The 13,523-nt window shown below is 48.4% G+C and overlaps 1 protein-coding gene across 11 annotated transcripts in view; it reads left to right on the top strand.

Annotated features, from left to right (window-relative positions):
• The first annotated feature begins 6,712 nt into the window (after positions 1–6,712).
• Positions 6,713–13,523, top strand: part of PRRC2B (proline rich coiled-coil 2B) — a 76,305-nt gene continuing 69,494 nt past the window's right edge. For all 11 annotated transcript variants that reach the window (XM_083160895.1, XM_083160903.1, XM_083160899.1 and 8 more), the window contains exon 1: positions 6,713–6,871. The gene's annotated coding sequence lies outside the window, so the exon portion shown is untranslated. The remainder of the gene's footprint in view (positions 6,872–13,523) is intronic.

A 13,523-nucleotide genomic window follows, 5' to 3' on the forward strand; every position in this document is an offset into this window, starting at 1 on the left:
ATGTCAGTTCCAACGGATCGGGCAGTGCCAATGAAGAACACGCTGCCCGATCAATTGATCTGCAGACATATCTATAACAAACATGACCCATTTCAGGAGGGACAAATGTTTTCTATCTGGACACTTAATATCTGATTGGCGTCACCTGTGTTGAACTATTTAATCGAAAGGAAAGGTGTTTCAACACAGGTGAATGCAATAATAACTTAAGAAGGAAGATCCGGTGGAGAGCATGTTGACCCTCCTGGAATGGGTCATGCTGGGATGTATGGATTGTGCATATTATATTTAAACCAATGCATTCCGCCCAACATGACCCTCTCAGGGAGGGACACAATGCTCTGTTCCTGGACTTCCCTCTTAATGTATGATTATCATCACCTGTGTTGAACTAGGTGATTGATAAGAAAGGTCTTCCACCACAGGTGCTGGCAATCATACATTAATACCCCTTTCAGACAGAAAACAAAATTACCGGGTGAAGCAGTTCTACCCGGTAATTTCGTGAATAACACGGGTCCTTTTTCTGTGTGAAAGGGCACACCCGGGTCGTAAATCCCGTGTCTTCGACCCTGGAATTGACCAGGGTCGAGGACACGGGATTTGTGGCCCGTGTTGACCCTTTCACACAGAAGAAATAGCCGTGTTATTCAGCAAATTACCAGGTAGATATTGTCAACTCTGTAATTTGTTCTTCTGCATGAAGGGGGGTCAGGCTGCTCCTGGCAAAATGACGTCATTTTGAAGATAAATGCCGTGTATTTGCCGGGATTTTCAGACTATTCTGTCTGAAAGGGGTATAAGAGGGAAGTGCAGGAGCAGAGCAATGTGTCGCTCCTGGAGAGGGTCATGTAGATTCACCTAATACTCCTAATATTCTGGAAGGGTAGACAAGTCTCTGTCAGGGCTGGTGAAGTAAGAACTTCACTGGTTTAAAAATAAAAAATAAATCATGAAAAACTCATGTCCCCCTTGTTATGAGTCTACCTTTTTATTGTCCACCTTTTGACCATGTCGACCTTTGACCCTGTCAACGTTTTTGCATGTTAAACTTTTGACCCTGTCAAACAAAAGTGTTATTGTGAATCACAAAAACAATCCACAGCGCTACTGTGATTTAACAAATCATTAATTATAATAAAAAAATGAAAAACACGTGCAGTGTATACAATCCAATGTGCTCAGAAATCAAAGAGGATACTTCCCTTATGAGGGTTATTCTGGTTCACTCGTAAAGGCAAATTCACTCTCAGATTGCCAAAACCATGTGCACTGCAGGTGGGGCAGATGTAACATGTGCAGAAAGAGTTTTTTTTATGTGGTTTGTACGGATTTGGGTACTGCCCGGGGGGCCTGGTTGTTAACCCTGCGGGGGGCGGTGTCGGTGGTTTGGATGTTGCTGCTACTGCCCAGGGGGCAGTGGCGTAACTATAGCACCGCAGCCCCCGCCACCGCGGGGGGGGGGGGGGGGCGCTGTGCATGTGGGGGCGCCGGGGGCTGCAGTGCTATAGTTACACACCCCCCCCCCCCAATCCCCCGCAGACATACCTATCTCGCTGGTCCCGGCAGCTCCGTTTTTCTGCTGAGGACCACCACAAAATGGCCGCCCCCATATAGCACATATTTCTCTGAAACTGTCTGCTGTATGGGGGCGGCCATTTTGTGGTGGTCCTCAGCAGAAGAAGAACGGAGCCGCCGGGACCAGCGCGATAGGTAAGGCTGCAGGGGAATGGGGGGGGGGATTTGTATGGGCGGCGGGGGATTGGGGGTGCTTGGCGGGGCAGCGGCGGGGTGGCGGCAGGGGGGGGGGGGAGGTGGTGGTGTCAACGCTACTGCCTGGGGGGGGGGGTGTTTACTGACCAGGTTCCATGCTGCAGCCGAATCTGTCCGCCGCTGCGCTGTGCTGAAGTCCGCTCGCGGGTGACGTCATCAGCAGCTCACATAGAATGTGAAATACTACTACTACTGAGGCGAAGCAGGAAGTGTTATAGTGCCACTATAATAAATCTACCCCACTGTAACGGAATCTGCTGCGCTATATAAGACACTGTAACGGAATCTGCTGCGCTATATAAGACGCTGTAACGGAATCTGCTGCGCTATATAAGACACATTAACGGAATCGGCTGCGCTATATAAGACGCTGTAACGGAATCTGCTGCGCTATATAAGACACTGTAACGGAATCTGCTGCGCTATCTAAGACGCTGTAACGGAATCTGCTGCGCTATATAAGACACTGTAACGGAATCTGCTGCGCTATATAAGACACTGTAACGGAATCTGCTGTGCTATATAAGACACTGTAACGGAATCTGCTGCGCTATATAAGACGCTGTAACGGAATCTGCTGCGCTATATAAGACGCTGTAACGGAATCTGCTGCGCTATATAAGACACTGTAACGGAATCTGCTGCGCTATATAAGACACTGTAACGGAATCTGCTGCGCTATCTAAGACGCTGTAACGGAATCTGCTGCGCTATATAAGATGCTGTAACGGAATCTGCTGCGCTATATAAGACACTGTAACGGAATTTGCTGCGCTGTATAAGACGCTGTAACGGAATCTGCTGCGCTATATAAGACACTGTAACGGAATCTGCTGCGCTATATAAGACACTGTAACGGAATCTGCTGCGCTATATAAGATGCTGTAACGGAATCTGCTGCGCTATATAAGACGCTGTAACTGAATCTGCTGCGCTATATAACACGCTGTAATGGAATCTGCTGCGCTATATAAGACACTGTAATGGAATCTGCTGCGCTATATAAGACGCTGTAACGGAATCTGCTGCGCTATATAAGACACTGTAACGAAATCTGCTGCGCTATATAAGACGCTGTAACGGAATCTGCTGCGCTATATAAGACGCTGTAACGGAATCTGCTGCGCTATATAAGACACTGTAACGGAATCTGCTGCGCTATATAAGACGCTGTAACGGAATCTGCTGCGCTATATAAGACACTGTAACGGAATCTGCTGCGCTATATAAGACGCTGTAACGGAATCTGCTGCGCTGTATAAGACGCTGCAACGGAATCTGCTGCGCTATATAAGACACTGTAACGGAATCTGCTGCGCTATATAAGACACTGTAACGGAGTCTACTGCGCTATATAAGACGCTGTAACGGAATCTGCTGCGCTATATAAGAAACTGTAACGGAATCTGCTGCGCTATATAAGACACTGTAACGGAATCTGCTGCGCTATATAAGACGCTGTAACTGAATCTGCTGCGCTATATAACACGCTGTAATGGAATCTGCTGCGCTATATAAGACACTGTAATGGAATCTGCTGCGCTAAATAAGACACTGTAACTGAATCTGCTGCGCTATATAAGACGCTGTAACGGGATCTGCTGCTCTATATAAGACACTGTAACGGAATCTGCTGCACTGTATAAGACGCTGTAACGGAGTCTACTGAGCTATATAAGACGCTGTAACGGAATCTGCTGCGCTATATAAGAAACTGTAACGGAATCTGCTGCGCTATATAAGACACTGTAACGGAATCTGCTGCGCTGTATAAGACGCTGTAACTGAATCTGCTGCGCTATATAACACGCTGTAATGGAATCTGCTGCGCTATATAAGACACTGTAATGGAATCTGCTGCGCTATATAAGACACTGTAACGGAATCTGCTGCGCTATATGAGAACCTGTAAATAAATAATAAATAAATAGCAACTGAAAATGCATATGGATTGTAAACACAATGTGGCCGGAGCTTGATTGACAGGGGGTAAAAACTTGCCTTTTTTCTGTGTGTGTCTGAAAAATTGCAGGCGTTTTTGAGGAGGGTCTCTAATGCCAGCACTGACCACTTCTACCCTTTCTGTCTCAGTCGCAGGTTAGTAGAAGCCTTAGGGGTAGATTTATTAAGCTCGGTGAAGTGATAAACTGTCTGGTTTTTATCACCGTCCAATCAGCTCCTACCTGTGAAGCTACAGGCTTGGTTTGAAAAATGACAGGTAAGAGCGTGTACTTGGACATCGTGTTTCCTGGCTAAAGAATTGTGGCAGTGGAGTTCCGCGGACTGAGCCCCCCTTGCTGTCCGGATGCAAGAGACCCAGACCAGAGGACTTCACACAGACATCTATTTGCCTGCTGTTTGCCGGGATTACTTTGTCTTATGCTTTTATGAAAGTCACCACTTTGTAAGTGCGCTGCCTTATTAAAACTTTTTATACTTTATTGATCTGCACTATGTTGCCTATTATTTCTCCCCCTCATACAGACTAAGGGGAGAAACTGTGGAAGTTGAAACATCCATCTCAGTATCTACATACATGTGGCATAATGTGTAAGAGGCAAGTACAGTATAAGGGGTTACTATTGTGTTGCATGATTTTTATAAGGGGTATATGAATTTATGAATTGGTAAATTTAGGCGACCACATAAAAGGTGCTGAAATGTTGTCTCCCAAGTTTTGGGTGTCATGATATTTTTTATGACTGGAGTGCCGCCTCACCCTGCAAGTATCTTAGGACATCAGCGTCCTGTGGGTGCACCTTTGGAGGGCACCCGCCAATAAATCTCCCGGCATTTTTTTCCTATGCCAGCCCCCTGCCTTTTCCAGGCATATGTAATTAGTTGAAAGTATTTACACAAATAGAGACACACCCATGAGCAGACCACCCAACCAGAACACTGGTCACACCCCCCACATTATTAGGCACTGGCCACAACCACTATTATTGCGCATAATAGGCCCTTGATAATTTTCAGCTCCAGGCCCATTTAAACCTTAATGTGGCAATGGGCATTAGTAGGGTAATACACCCCTTAGAACAGGGGCAGGGAACTTTTGAACCTTTAACACCAAAATATATTTAGATATGCCGACGTCACGTTACCCCTTTGATTTGAAAGGAAGGAAATCATGTAACTGTAATACACACTGTACCCCCAGAAACTGATGCTATATCCTGCTAGTATGGTACACAGCCTGGCAGCCATTGATGATGATGATGATTACCATGTATGGCTGTGTGTGGTACAAACATTGTAATCATCATCAATGGCTGCCAGGCTGTCTGTGGTAAAGCCATTGATAATATGACACCCAGGTAACTATTAGTGTCAGTATTACAGGACTATATAGTGACAGCAATGTTTCCCCTAGACTAGAGATTGGTGTACCTTGACAGGAGCCTATAACCAGGCAAATAATCTCTGTGTCGCAGCGGCAGTACAGACTGCGCACTGCCGAGATGGTGCAGCAACTAATTGACTCTACTAAAGAAGCAGGCGGACTTGGAGGCGGGGCCTGGGGCATCACGCAGGGAAGAGTGTTGTGTAAGAGTATTGTGACGTCCAGGTAACTATTAGTGTCAGTATTACAGTATGATATAGTGACAGTCTGTGCAATGTTTTCCCCTAGACCAGAGATGGGTATACCCTGACAGGAGCCTATAACCGGGCAACGAAACGCGGTGCCAGCGGCAGTACAGACTAGTTGACTCTACTGTAGAAGTGGGCGGGGTATCATGCAGGGAAGCGTGTTATACACAAGGGCCTGACACACTGCACTGCATTAGGTCCTTGTACACTACAGTACTGTAACACACACAGCCGGGCATGCATATAGAATATATGTCTTTTGTAACTTTCTTCTATCCCAGACTGTGGCGGACCAAGGCAGGGACGAGCGCAATTACCAACAGTGGCCAGTTACCATGACCACGGTTCAGCTTGCGCTCCAACAGCGCTTCACACTGAGACCCGGATGACGTCACCTCCGGGGGAGAGTAACTTCCGGCGAACGGAACGCAGCGTCCCAGCCGGCATCCAAAGCACGACGGAGGGGAGAGAGCCTACCTGCACTGTATTTAAGGTATGTGCTTATTTTTATCACTGTTACACTGTTTTCACCTTGAAAAAGGAGCAGCAAGCACCCCCCATATATATATAGATTCTGTATGCAATTAAATAAAATTCCTGGGGGTAATGAACGGTTCCACTGCTGAGACATAGCCAGGCTTGTATATAGATTCATATGCCTGCCAGACTGTCTCAGCAGCGTGACCGTCTGTTACCCCAGGAATAAAATTTTTACCCCATTTTGGGTAAGTTACCCCTGTTTCCTGACCACTGCCTTAGAACATTAACAATGTGTACAGGGTAATTATTATATACTGTATTATTCCATACATGCTCCAGAAGAACATGTATGGAATAATACAGTCACCGCATTCGAATCCCATCTACCTAATGCTGGGGGGTACACACCAGGACAATATGGCCCAAAACGAGCCAATTTAGATAATCTCGACCGATTGTATGTAAATCGGTCGTGTTTTGGGCCATTTCGCTGCCCTTTTGATGCAATCCCGATCCGATGCGCGGCCCCGCGGGTCGTTAGGGCTTTTTTGAGATCCTACCTGCAGCAGGTAGAATCTCAGAAATGACCATTGTAGTGGGTGCGGGTAGTGATCGGATTCTGTGCCGGTTGGCGGCGGGTCGGCGGCTCCGTCAGCTCGTGAGTGGGTCGTATGTTCCTGTGACGACCCGCTCACGAGCAGCATGGTGCTGGTGTGTACCCAGCATTACACATCATTTAAAATACGTTGCCATAGTTACACCATGAACATGTACGCAGACAGTTATTGTTGTAGTTCCGTTGGGTACCAGCAGAGGCCGCTGCCGTCTTAGCTCAGCTCCGTTGTGTTTAGCAGGATGATTGACAGCTGAGCAGGGGGCGGGGCCAGAGAGGGGAGAGAGACGGAGGAGACTGGCGAAGCGCCGGAGCGAAGTCGCTGAGAATCCGCCGCCATCCTTCGCATCTACCGCTCATCCCTGCCCCGACATTATACCGTATCTACCACCGAAGACACCTTACTCACACCAGGTCAGTATGTGCGGTGGGGAGGAGGCGGGGAGAGAAGGGGCTAGGATGGGCCCAGGCCGCAGCTTTGTTCTCCCAGGCCCAGCAGCCATCTTCCTTCGCTCTCATCCTTCCCAACAGAAGGGCCGGGGAGGCGGCCTAGTGGTCGAGACGGGTTACTGTGAGCTTGTCAGATGCCGCCGGGAATTGAAGTCTGATCTGAGGCCTTCACTGCTTATCCTCTGCATCACAATTATTGCCCACAGACTGGCATCCCTGGCATAGTCCCCCTGCACCCTAGTCATTACACACAGCCTGTGCATCCCTGGCATAGCGACCCCTCCCCCCCCCCCTCTCTGCACCCCTGGCATAGCCCCCCCTGCACCCTAGTCATTGCACACAGCCTGTGCATCCCTGGCATAGCTACCCCCCCCCCCCCCCCTTCTCTGCACCCCTGGCATAGCCCCCCCTGCACCCTAGTCATTGCACACAGCCTGTGCATCCCTGGCATAGCGACCCCTCCCCCCCCTCTCTGCACCTCTGGCATAACCCCCCCTGCACCCTAGTCATTGCACACAGCCTGTGCATCCCTGGCATAGCTACCCCTCCCCCTTCTCTGCACCCCTGGCATAGCCCCCCCTGCACCCTAGTTATGGCACACAGCCTGTGCATCCCTGGCATAGCTACCCCTCCCCCCCTTCTCTGCACCCCTGGCATAGCCCCCCTGCACCCTAGTCATTGCACACAGCCTGTGCATCCCTGGCATAGCGACCCCTCCCCCTTCTCTGCACCCCTGGCACAGCCCCCCTGCACCCTAGCCATTGCACACAGCCTGTGCATCCCTGGCATAGCGACCCCTCCCCCTTCTCTGCACCCCTGGCATAGCCCCCCTGCACCCTAGTCATTGCACACAGCCTGTGCACCCCTGGCATAGCCCCCCCCCCTCCTAATTGCACAGAGCCTGTGTACCCCTGGCATAATGGCCACCCCTCTTTCTTGCACCCCTGGCATAGCCCCCCTGCACCCTAGTCATTGCACACAGCCTGTGCACCCCTGGCATAGCCCCCCCCCCCTCCTAATTGCACATAGCCTGTGTACCCCTGGCATAGCTACCCCTCCCCCTTCTCTGCACCCCTGGCATATCCCACCTGCACCCTAGTCATTGCACACAGCCTGTGCATCCCTGGCATAGCGACCCCCCCCCCCTCCTTCTCTGTACCCCTGGCATAGCCCCCCTGCACCCTAGCCATTGCACACAGCCTGTGCATCCCTGCATTTGCCCCCCACCCCTTTGCCAGGGCATACCCACCCAGCACTTGCACCCCATATCTATTGCAGGGGGGGAGACTTGATGAGCTATCAGATCGGAGGACATATACATGGTTGTTTAATGTGAGCGTGAATTTGTCTCAGTATGTGTATATATTTCATATGAATCTACCACTTATATGGGGGTTGTTCCCCCGGTGACGTGTGTGTTTATGTGCTATGGATGTGAGCCCGCTTACTATGTGTGTGTGCGTAGTGTCGCTGCTGTGTAATGTTTGTAGACACGCCTGCTAGGGTTAGGGAAAGTGTTATTATGTATACATGTTATGCTTGTTGTCACTGGCCAGCTATGAATGGATGTGTATATCTATCCCCTCCCTGAGGGCTTTCCGGTGTTACGGTTGCAGAATGCAGCGTTGTGTGGCATTGGCTAGTTGGGGACAGTATAGTAACTGCGGGTCGGTGTTTCCCTGGGTATGAGGTCTGTCCATGTTCCAGACGGTGTAGCGTCAGACATCGGTCTCTCTCCCCTCGCTGTCAGGTCACATACTGCAGATTGCAGGTAGCTAGGTACCGTAGATGCCAAGCCCGCTATAGACGTTCAGCTTGTTTGGCACTGGGTGGCCTGTGTCTGTCGTAGATTGTGCAATAATCAGATGTGATTAATGTCGTATGTTGTTATACGGGGATTCACTCTCACAAGAGCTACCGAACATTTACTGTGGTTTGTTACTATTTTAGTTATTTTGTCCTCCATTTTCTCCTCATCTTAAGTGGTAGATTGTAAGCTCCTGGGGCAAGAACTGATTTGAACAGCCAAGTATTGTCTGTAAATGCTGCGCAATGTGTGTACTCTGGAAGGAGACCATTTCATCATGTTGCCTTTCGATCTGGAACCGTTGATCAGTGGGCTTTGTCTGAGGCCGCAGTGGGCACCCTGGGTCCTGTGTGTGGGATCCATGTTTTCTTCTACTGTCCATATTGTGATGACTGGGAGCAGTACTGCGTTACCATTTGGGTGTCTGGCGGGTACAGTCTGTACCTGTGCATAGAGTAATGGTAGGCAGCGTTTGGCACTCAAGTTGCTGGAGACCTTCCTGTTTCCGGCATGCTTGGGATGTGATTTGAGCTTCTGGTGAACTCAGCGCCCCTTGAGACGTACTATTCACATCGCCATCCCCCAAAAGCCCCCCTCTCTGCATGTGGTTACAACTGCTGGCATCATAGGGTTACGGAGACAGGAATGGGCCAGCGTATAATACCACCACAAATCTTAGTAACAACCTCTAAAACCCTGTACGCGCTATACAACCTGGACCGCGGCTGATAGTTACCAATATCGGCCGCAGGTGACTGAATGCAGCATACGCACTAAACAATATCGCTCAGTGAGGTCACCTGGACCCGCTGACGTGGGCCATTGGTTATATAGCCAAAATTGACCTGCGTGTTTCGATGATGGGTGAAACGATGCAGAGCAATATCGTTTATTGTGTAGTGCTTAAAGAACTTTGTGTGCAAGGTGACAGTGCTCCAGCCAATCAGCTTCTAACTGTACATTTACATATTGGAGATGATTGGCTGGAGCATTATCACCTTGCACATAACGTACTATATGGGGATAGATTCCAATTCTCCAAGATCCAAGCCCCAAGATATCTGTGACCGAGGTAGGTGTGGCACCCCGCACGGCTACCAAACTCGGGTGGCATTAGATACTGACAGAGGTCTACATGACTATTTCTTGGTGTTAATTTGTAGTTCTATGACCCAGATCTAAACTTATACCACTTTCACATCGTAACTAATTATCAGGTACATGCCGCTTTCTTGTCGGCTCCACCCGATAATTAGTGCAATGCGAAAGGGGTAATCGGGTCCCGCAAACGGGTAGCAACACGGCAATAAGAACCGTTAAAAAAGCAGAGTACTTACCGGTTCGTTGCTGTGCAGTGTGAATGGGTTAAATGGGTTGAGCGACCAGTTTCCCTCTCACACTATGGAGGAGGCAGCGCTTGGAGCAGGGTCAGCTCTAAGCGCTGCCTCCGCCCCCGATGACGCGTGAACTCCCCGCCGCGCCCCCAAATGATGTCAGCAAACCGGCAATAATGCCCGTTCACTGAGGGGATGTGAACATCCCAAAATGTAGGGTCGTGCCGGGACTGAACAGTTTCAAAGTCCTGGTGCGTACCTTCATTTTGCAATGTGAAAGCGGTATTGGTATACTGCATCCTTTTGCACGCTCTGCGTAAGGTACATTGCTCTGCGTAAGGTACTTTGCTCTGCGTAAGGTACATTGCTCCGCTACTCCAGCACTTTGCACATTTTACCGTTCCCATTTGCAGTTCTCGTGATTAGTAATGTAAAAAACCTCTCATGTTAAACCTCTTGTGTCGTCCATTTGCATGTTGACCATACGGTGTCGACCTGTCATCCATATACCAGTCGCCGTTTCCAGCAACATGAATCCATCTCTACAAATAGAATTTTGCCCAGGGCCGGTGTAATAACGAACATGTGGCGATGCTATCCCCAGACAGATGCCTTTGGTCAAACTCCAATGGGGATTTTTCCAGTGTTATGGGGCCTACACACGGGGAGATTTTGCTGAGCGATCCGTCAGGGTTCTCCGGTGAGAACACTAGCCCTGACTGTCAATGGAACTAGATTTATCCAGCTGGATATGAATCGCGCATTGCTACGGCCCCTACACACAGAGCAATGTAGGGGCGTTAGATAGTGAGATCTTATACCCCTTTCACACCAGCAATTTCCCGGCATTTTTAAGTGCCGGGTAATTTTGCTGTTTGCAGCCGGACCCCATTCACACCACCCGTGGTGTGAAAGGGTCAACACAGGTCTTAAATCCCGGCACGCCAACCCTGGTCAAGAGCAGGGTCGGAGTGCCGGGATTTAAGACCCGTGTTGACCCTTTCACACCACCAAAAAAACCGGGTTTCCCGGCAAATTACCGGGTTGAAAATTTTTTAAACTCGGTAATTTGTTTTGTGGTGTGAATGGGGTATTAGAAAATGCCCTGAAATCACCCCGAATATAGGCCCCATTACTATCAACTGAATCCCGACTTGTTAGTTCTATTGTAGCTGCAGCATTTCCTCAGCCCTTCCTGGACTCTCACTTTCTACTTATTACTCCTACTAGTTATAATACTAATATCAGCACACTATGCACCAACAGATACAATGACATTTGGTTTGTGCATTGGTAATAGTATTAATACCTGTACACATAATTATATGAAATGTAAGGAATACACAAACAAGACAATAGATGTAAACAGAGGGTTGGGGCGTTAGGTAATCTCGGTGAGATTTCATTACAGCAAGTGAGGGACAGATAATTATAATAAGTGTTTATTCTGGCACCCTGCAGATGTAACAACCTGTGTAGTTCCTCTTTCCTGTATGCTCCGGTGCTTCTTGCACACTCTGGACATTAAGTGATGCCCAGAGTGCACCAGTGACATTAGTGTTCACGCTAGGCTGTTTTAGCGGGGAGCTGCGCCCTGCCCATTTTTTTTTTTTTAAAAGGGCAAAATTCGTCCTGCCCCTCTAGCAGCACCCTGCTAGAAAAGGCTGCTGCCTGTCCCCGCAGATGTGCACATGAAAGACTAGCGCCACCATAGATGCCAGCGCTTCCCCCGGCAGGGGCTTCAGCGGTGGCCAGGTCCACCCCCTTTGGTGATGGCGGCGGTGAGGCCCACACCATTTGATGACTTCGCCGGCCCGCCCCCTTTGGTGATGACGGTGGGCCCAGTCTGCACCCTTTATGCTGCCCCCATGTAGCACCACCCCTGACCGACGATGACATTTAGGTGGCGTGGAGTAAGTGTTGGGGTTAGGCTGCTGGCAGGGATAAATAGAATTGAAAGGTAAGAATACTTGACCCCTGTTGGGATTCCCCCCCATCGAAACCTGCCCAAAGATGGTATTTTGGGAGTCAAAATGTAGAGTGCCCAGGCTGCTTTATGCGTTTACTACACCTGGTGCATTTTGCCACAGTGTTTATGATCGATTGCTGAGTATCTGGCGGCAATTAGCATAAACAATTGAATATTACTAGTGCTGCGTACACGAGAACACATTTGTACCTCCTCCAGAGAATGACCATTTATTGTATCCACTCTGTGCTCGGTCTAGAATTATCTATTTCTGTATCGGGGATAAGTACCAGAGTGGGGGCAGCTGCTGTAGCTCTACATCTATGTACCTGGTCTTTCTCAAGATGAGACACAGCAGTTGGGGGCCACGATATTGGGACATGGTGATGGATTTTTGTAATGAATGCTTTGTGAGCATATAAAACCAATATGCTATAGTGGGGTAACCATTCCTGGTCCATAAGAGCTACTAACTGTTTGTGTTCCAATCCACCTGTGGATCTGTTCTTTATGTCGGTAAAAAAAATCTGCTAGATCCCGCTGGTTGAAATGAGGTAATTGATAAGAGAATATGACGATGGACCATTTGCTCCCAAATACTGGAAAATTGACAAAACTTGTTCATACAAATTTGGTTTAATTACCAATTTGTCTGAATTTCAGGTTTTGTCTATTTAGGAATGAATGCACCACATGTTTTAACAATTGAACTTAATGACTACAGCTGTGACCCATGTAGGTAGTCTGGAAAACATGAAATCTTACGCTGACCAAACATCAAACACACTTTCGTCCAACTTCTCTGGCTAACTAAAACACCACCCCACACACCTAACCAACCTCTTCATCAGACCAGCCAACTACTCTCCAACTTGTGATGTCACAGAGACATGCGGACAGTGTCTGCCTACTTCTACCTGTTTTAAATAGTTTATTTAACCAAATACTTACTTTTATATCTGTGTAAATGATACTTTGATCCATACATTGAACATTTTTGCAAGATTAATTCTAAGCCTCCACCTCCAGGTGTAAATGCGTAAAGGTGATAAAGTAATATATTTAGGTACAGACACTTGTTAAACTGTCTCTATTACAGTAAATAACATACATTCCAAAAGAGACCAGAACAGTCCAGTATATTCCAGGATAATGTCAAGTTCTGTCATATGTGCTAAAATGATGTTGCCGAGCGCACAGTACCATCTGTGACAGATATAGAGGGGGGAGGGGGGGATAATTGGGGTGCACAGTGCCGATTGTACTGCTTAGGAAATAGGCGCTGTCATAACACAGATGTGACACTGCCCAGTATTATCTAGCCGAGCTGCTGGTGCTGCCTCTTCCAACACTCATTGAAACCACTGCCACAAGTACTCTGCAGCTGACAGAAACGGCACCGATTGACTGAGCTACGGTGCCTGCTGTATGGAGGGTACTGCGAAAAGAGTTGGCAGTGCATGCCAACTTTGAGTGTTGGGTGAATGTTGGAGGTGTCAGCTGTAC

This window comes from Crinia signifera, chromosome 9, assembly GCF_055691185.1.
Source record: "Crinia signifera chromosome 9, ASM5569118v1, whole genome shotgun sequence".
NCBI lineage: Eukaryota > Metazoa > Chordata > Amphibia > Anura > Myobatrachidae > Crinia > Crinia signifera.